The 7,418-nt window shown below is 40.1% G+C and overlaps 1 pseudogene; it reads left to right on the top strand.

Annotated features, from left to right (window-relative positions):
* Positions 1-869: 869 nt before the first annotated feature.
* Positions 870-1,056, top strand: LOC116085358 (annotated as a pseudogene).
* Positions 1,057-7,418: the final 6,362 nt, after the last annotated feature.

The raw sequence follows: 7,418 nt of genomic DNA, 5'->3' as shown, positions 1-7,418 counted from the left end.
CAGGGAATAGGAGGGAAAACATTTGCGAAGGACCTGAGGTAGATGGGAGCAAATATTTGAAGATGAACTTATGATATAGCTTAGATGTGTTATACAATATGAGATTGTCGAGGTAGAGAGGTCCAGGCCTACATAGGTCCTTATACTACACATTGATTATTTGTTTTAAATGTATAGTTACTTATTTGTTAAAAATGGGATGATGCGCCGGGCAGTGGTGGTGCACGCCTTTAATCCCAGCACTTGGGAGGCAGAGGCAGGCAGATTTCTGAGTTCGAGGCCAGCCTGGTCTACAGAGTGAGTTCCAGGACAACCAGAGGTATATGGAGAAACCCTGTCTCAAAAAAAAAATGAGATTATGCATGCCACAATGTATACATAGGGGTCGAGACTAATTTAAGAGTTGACCCCTTCCATCAGACAGGCAGTGGGGATAGAACTCAGGTCATCAGGCTTGGCAACAAGAGTATTTATCCACGGAGTCATCTTACTGGCTCAAGATTCTGTACTTGTAAAACTCAACCAGGAGTCATTGGACAGGTTTATAGTGCACCAGTGCTCTTACATGAAGACCAGTGCCACATTAGTAGTGAGTAGGAAGAAAGACAAACGATTTTCCCAGCACCCACGTTAGAGAAGTTGGCTCAGCAAGGCCAGGAGTGCTCACAATGATGGAAAGATTCACGTGATTAGCTAGAAAGTATAGCCAAAAAAAAAAAAAAAAAAATTGTATGTGAACATACAGGGAAAAAATCTTGTCCAGAAACTATTAAGAGGGCAGGCGGTCTGCTAAGCATCCCCACGACGTCCAGCAGCCCGAGTGCCTTCTCGTCCCTTACTCTGGTGCTCCAGCTTCACCAGATCTTGGAATGGCCCCCAACTGCTCTGCTCCACCAGCGGTCCTGCACCTGCTCCAGCTCCTGTGGCTGCAAGAACTGCAAGTGCACCCTTTGCAAGAACAGCTGCTGCTCCTGCTGCCCTGTGCTCTGCTCTGAGTGTGCCCAGGGCTGTGTCGGCAGAGGCACTTCCTCAGACAAGTGCACGTGCTCTGCCTGATGTGAGGACAGTGCTGCCCCCACGTGTAAACAGTAGTAGTGGACCAACCTAGAGTCTACCCCTACAGTTCCACCCTGTTTACGAAAACCAGTTTTCTACTGGGTATGTGACTAACAAAAGCCTGTTTGATTCTAAAAAAGAAAAAAGAAAAGAAAGAGAGAAAAAAAGAAAAGGAAAAGAAAGAAAAAATCTTGTCCAAAATGTCTCACAGACATAGGGAGGAACAGGAGAAACCTCTGTAAGAATCCTTCCCAAGTTTCAAACACACCTGTTTGAATACTTCCAGTTTTAATGGCTGTAAAGGCATTAGAGGGGATATAGAATTTAATAGAAGTGTGTCTCATTAATATAACCATTGCCTCTACAACAAACTGTAAAGGATTGTTCGGATTGCTCTATACAGCTGCCAGGGAATTGTATCCTGTAGATAGTTGCTAAGGACTATGAGAAACTTTACTACAAATTTCATCCTTGAAAGAATCTTGTGATCTTTTCTCTGAGCCATGGACATGAGCATTAGCTACCTGTGAGAATGCCAAAACACATCTTCAGACCTGCGAGTCATGGTGTTCACCTGAAATCCTGGCTCTTAGTACACTGAAGGTAGAGAATCCAGAATGAGATGACAGACAACTAGGGACATGTGCCAGAGCCCTATCTCAAAAACCACCAACAAAGAAGTAGCTATAAACTGAAGGCGGATGGGAAATCGCTGTCTGGGAAGACCACGGGTATGACTAGGAACTCACACCAAGAATATTTGCTTCACAACACTCTTCTAATTATTTATAGGGAATACATTTTCTATAAAAGATCCAAAAAGGAGACTGTCAAATACCTACCTGTAAATTTAAAATTCTAGAAATCTGAATACAAAGTTTAGAGGAGTCACAATTTCATCAAGCTTCCTAACTATTAGTGACAGAAATACCCCACAAAAAAAGTAAAAGCAGAATATGATCCATGACTCTACCTGATTAAGTCAGTGTGTAAACAGTTATCACTAACTCAGGGATGTAGCTTAGTAGTAAGAGCGCTCGCCCAGTATGTGTGAAGCCATGGGCTCCCTCACCAACAACAGCGTCAGCCCTGCAAAAGCCATAGGAAATTACAAATGTCAAAGGAAAGCATGTGTGTGTCTGCATGTGTGTCTGTGTGCGTGTGTGTGCATACGTGTGTGTCTGCATGTGTGTGTGCATACGTGTGTATGTGCACACATGTGTGTGTGCGTGAGCGTGTGTATGTGTGTGTGTATGTGAAACTTACAGAGATAAACTGTGTGTGTCAGTGGAACAGAGAAGCAGGGACACAGAGAAAGAAATGTTTACTATTGTGTACATCTGCATAGCACATCTGGGCTCCTTTACCACCTTCTGTCCTTTCTTTATGCTATGCCCCACCCCCAGCCTAAATATCTTGTTAGTTGGATGATATTCCCCCCCCCCATACTCCTTAGGAATAGATTTTAAAAGAGAGTTCTTATGCCTCTAGGAGTTATCCTTTGTCCTGCAGTTAATCTCTTAATAAGACCAAGTTAGCTGTAATATAAATGGTAATTCATAGTGTTCTATTTATTTACTGCACAGTTCTCAACTTGCTCAGAGATTGCCTCTGAACAACCTGGCCTTACCCATGGGCAGAGCCAGTTAAAAGATACTTGGTTGGCTTTTGGAAGCAGAGTGAAGACTCCAATGTTTCACCCGGCTAAATGTTCTGGGAAGAGGCATCATAAGACTTTACATGTCCTTAAAGTGTCTAATATATAGAAGAGCTGCGGTAGACAGAGTCTGCTCCTAAAATCTCACTGTCGCAGGACTTAAGTATGTGTAAAACACAAAGCAGTAACAGGGCTGTATTTGCCGATGAGCAAATCACCATGGAAAGAGGCAGTCTGATAATAATTAGTCACATATGAGTGAGACGTGTCATGGGGTGGACACATAATTATAATATTCCATTGTAGCTTTGGGGTTGCATGGCTATGGGTGGCTTTTCCACAGAGTCACACTAATATTACTGGGACAGTTTCATGGGCAGCTGCTGAGGGCCCTGCCCTTTGGAGCGATCTGCCCTTTTTTTGCCATAAATACAGAATTTGCGGTGGTGTTACTCTACATTCTCTTAAGGATTTCAAATGTCAATAGTTTTTAACTTACACTAGTCAAGGGTTATTTGCCAAGATCTTACCTGATGCCAACTTTTGTTCGCCCTGCATGAATGTTTATTAATACAATGGTGCACAAAACTTCTGTATGGATTGAATATGCCACAGGAGATATTTGTTTTTATGCTTCTCTATGCCCATATTTAAACATATTACATAAATATGTCCACACCTAAATCTGCCCCATCTTGTTGATCCATTTTTAAAATTCACACCCTGTCTTGTATAAACGCAACCCAACCATGAATATAACTTGCTCATGAGTCATAATCTTACAAACATTGAAGTAATCGTGAAAAGCATTACTTGTTAGTTTACAACTAGAGTATTAAGTTCAATATCGTGCTGTATTATGGTTTTGGGGGAAAGTCACAAAGGGTTTTATTTCTTAATGCTCAATAACATTTCATTGTTAACATACATAAATAGAAAGCTAAGTCTATATCCACATTAACACTTATAAAAATACTTAATTTTCCTATGTATATTTTGGCAGATATTTCTGTTCTGTTTTGTTTTCATTTTAAAGGATACTTATAGTATATGCAGCCTGGACAGGCACTTGCCCATACACTTCTAGGTATAGAATATATGGTAAAAATCTTCTGCCTGCTTATTATTATTACTAACCATTATTGTGTAAATAATGGTTTTAAGTGAAGCTCTCATCTCCCATAGTTTTGATTAACTATGATTTCCACTCTAATGTGTTTTGGAGTTCATTGGTACAATAGATCTATTTTAAAGAAGTGGAACTCTGAAAAGAATTCATATTATATATATGTATATATATATATATATATATATATATATATATATATATGTATATATGACTATATGTTAAATCCTGTTGGTCTATGATATAATTGAACTCTGAATATTTTTGCTGAGTTTTAGCTTGGAAGGCCTGATAAAGGATGTAAGTGGAATATTAATGTTTTTCCACCTTTTTCCTTTTTGGTGTTTATTTTATGAAATGAGTTAGGAACATTACTTAGTACTTAATATTTATAATTAATACTTATAATTATTATGCCTTATTGATGAATTGTTCCCTTATTAAAATATTGCAACCATATCTGAATGTTGTGACCTTCTTTATCTCTTGACAAAAGCAGTGTCAGAGAGGAGCGATTTATTCTGGCTCACAGTTCCAAAAGATGAAGTTCAAAGTGGCGAGGCAGCTAGAGTGTGAGGCAGTTGGTCATATTGCATCTGCCATGAGGATCAGTGAGGTGGGATCCATGGCTGTGCTCAGCTTTCTTTCTGCCTCCATTTTGCATACTACAGTACCCCCACCCATGGGATGGTGCTCCCAGCATTCAGAGAAGTCTTCACCACTCTGTTACATCTTCCTAAAAACACCTTTAGTAGTAGCTCTACACCCAATCAAGTTGACAACGAGGATTAACTACTGCATCTTTCCTGAATGGTTTTGGTTTAAGTTTTGACAATACTATTTTATCAGCTATGAAAATCCCTGTGCCCCAGGGGAAAATTTCCTGAAGAGGATGCCAATAGCTTATGCTGTAAGATCAAGAATTGACAAGTGGGACCTCATAAAGTTGCAAAGCTTCTGTAAGGCAAAAGACACTGTCAATAGGACCAAACGGCAACCAACAAATTGGGAAAAGATCTTTACCAATCCTATATCTGATAGAGGATTAATAACCAATGTATACAAAGAACTCAAGAAATTAGACTCGAGAGAACCAAATAACCCTATTAAAAAATGGGGTACAGAGCTAAACAAAGAATTTTTAACTGATGAATACCAAATGGCTGAGAAGAACCTAAAAGAAATGTTCAACATCCTTAGTCATCAGGGAAATGCAAATCAAAACAACCCTGAGATTCTACCTCACACCAGTCAGATTGGCTAGGATAAAAAACTCAGGTGACAGCAGATGCTGGAGAGGTTGTGGAGAAAGAGGAACACTCCCTCATTGCTGGTGGGATTGCAAACTGGTACAACCACTCTGGAAATCAGTTTGGTGGTTCATCTGGAAATTGGACATAGTACTACCAGAGGACCCAGCTATACTACTTCTGGGCATATACCCAGAAGATGCTCCAACATGTAATAAGGACACATGCTCCATCATGTTCATAGCAGCCTTATTTATAATAGCCAGAAACTGGAAACAACCCAGATGTCCCTCAACAAAGAAATGGATACAGAAAATGTGGTATATCTACACAATGGAGTACTACTCAGCTATTAAAACAAGGAATTTATGAAATTCTTAGGGAAATGGATGGATCTGGAGAATATCATCCTGAGTGAAGTAACCCAATCACAAAAGAACACACATGGTATGTACTCTCTGATAAGTGGTTATTAGCCCAGAAGTTCAGAATATAGGAAGAACAACCCACAAATCACAAGAAACTCAAGAATAAGGAAGACCAAAATGTGGATATTTCATTCCTTCTTAAAAGGGGGAACAAAATACCCACAGAATGAGTTGCAGAGCCTAACTATGGAGCAGAGACTGAAGGAAGGACAAGCCAGCCTAATATAGCTATCTCTTGAGAGGCCCTGACAGTACCTGACTAAAATAGTCATAGAGGCTCACAGCCATCCATTGAACTGAGTACAGGGTCCCCAATGAAGGAGTTAGAGAAAGGACCAAAGGAGCTGAAGGGTTTGCAGCCCCCTAAGACAATATGAGCTAACTAGTACCCTCAGAGCTCCCAGGGACTCAAACACCAACCAAGGACTATACATGGTGGGACTGATTGTTTTGGCAGTGTGTGTATAGTAGAGGATTGCAAAGTCGATCATCAATGGGAGGAGAGGTCCTTGGCCCTGTGAAGGTTCTGTGTCCCAGTGTAGGGGAATGCCAGGGCCAATAAGTGGGAGAGAGTAGGGTGGCAAGCATGGGGAGGGGGGAGGTAACAGGGGTTTGTTCTTGTTGTTTTTGTTTGTTTGTTTGTTTGTTTTTTAGAGGGGAAACTGGGAAAGGAGAAATCATATCACATGTAAATAAAGAAAATATCTAATAAAAAAATCCCTGTGCCCATTTACTTAGGGTGTCTACTTGCTTGGAAGGTTGAATTACATCATTTGTACTCTCAAGCAGAGAACGTCTTTGCTAGTGAGTTACTTTCCTTCATATCTAGAGAGATTAGCAATGTTACAAAGACTATATAGTCCAGATGAAAGATTACAAAGGGAAATACATCATCATATAATAAGGGCTGAAGGTGACTTTCTACTTCACAAATGAAGAAGGCTAATACCTAGAAAATTCTAGAATTATGTGTAATAGCTTAGGACTTTACAAGGTCCACATTATCTTTCAAGACTGTCCTAAACTTGCTAGACCACACATGACAATTTGAGACTTTCTTTGTATGTATGTTTATGACATATGTGTATGCACATTAATATGTATGTGCACATGTATGTGAGTGTGTGTGCATATGGAAGTCAAAATTTACTTAGATATTTTCATTAGATATTTTCCTCTATTTCTCCCCCCACCGACTTTTTGAGACAGGATTTCTCCTATATCTATAACTCACCTATTTTTCTAGACTGGCTGGCCAGTGAGCTTTCTGTATGTGCATGTCTCTGCCCTTGACCTCCTCACTGCCACCCCTGTCCCCCCAGTGACAGGGTCACTTAGCTAGAATGTTACACTCAGCTTTTTCAAGGGTTCAAATTCAAGGCCTTGTGTTTGCACAGCAAAGACGTTAGTGGCTGCGCCATCTTCCTAGGCCCCCACTAGAGACTCACTTAACAGAAGAAACTCCCCCATGTGTTTATCAGCTCATTTAATGATAGCCACCACTAATTTCTCCTTCACTGAGCATTCATCTCCTATGTCACTAACATGTCCTTAATTGAACTTAACATTATAATCATTTATTAAAAGACTTCCTAGCTTTCTAGTAGCCCCGAGTTTAATTCCAATTCTTTTGTCACACATTTGAACACAAATCTAATCATGCCATTATTACTTAAAATATTTGACTACCTCCTCAATAATTCCTTGCCTCTTCTTTTACTAAAGGAACTTCAAATTTCACTGCGCCAAAGCTCGTTTTTCTTTATATTTTGTGACTACGCTGAGATGCGTGCTCTTCCAATGTCTCACTGTTCTCATTTTTAGTTTCCTATGGAGGTTTCTCACAAGGCATGAACCAAAGGAATCTGGGATGTGTTAAAATGCTTGCTCTGTAAAGCAGC

The sequence above is a fragment of the Mastomys coucha genome, unplaced genomic scaffold, assembly GCF_008632895.1.
Source record: "Mastomys coucha isolate ucsf_1 unplaced genomic scaffold, UCSF_Mcou_1 pScaffold9, whole genome shotgun sequence".
Lineage (NCBI taxonomy): Eukaryota > Metazoa > Chordata > Mammalia > Rodentia > Muridae > Mastomys > Mastomys coucha.
Note: the sequence above shows the minus strand (reverse complement) of the source record. Positions and strands in the feature narration are given on the sequence as shown.